This window comes from Dipodomys merriami, unplaced genomic scaffold (genome assembly GCF_024711535.1).
Source record: "Dipodomys merriami isolate MVZ:Mamm:240054 unplaced genomic scaffold, mDipMer1.0.p SCAF_30, whole genome shotgun sequence".
NCBI lineage: Eukaryota > Metazoa > Chordata > Mammalia > Rodentia > Heteromyidae > Dipodomys > Dipodomys merriami.
In genome coordinates, this window is record NW_027204493.1 from 4983326 (window position 1) to 4983715 (window position 390).

Genomic DNA, 390 nt, shown 5'->3' on the forward strand with positions numbered 1-390 from the left:
TAAGCAAAGTTGGGCACTGCACTAACTGTGGCATAATGGGCAGCCTTGGTAGGAAAGCCACAAGTGCACCTTGAAAGTCCACCTTTTAATAGTCACGGAGTTAGCTGTGGCATAAACTGGGGAGTCTACATGGGGAGGTAGTATGCACCCCTCCCTCAGCCCAGGGAGGTAACGGGTCCTCTCTTGATGCTGCCTGTTGAATGAACAGTTGAAGAACAACTTTGCAGGGTTTTCCCACTTGGCCAATAATTGGTCACTAGGAGTTAATGGGCTTGGCCATTGGCCAATTAATGGGTTGCGGTGAAGTGGGGTGGCTCACACTAGCTGCTTTTGGGTAGCTGTCTGCCCAGCTGTGGTCTGCCGGCACTTGAGGAAATACAGAAGCAGAGA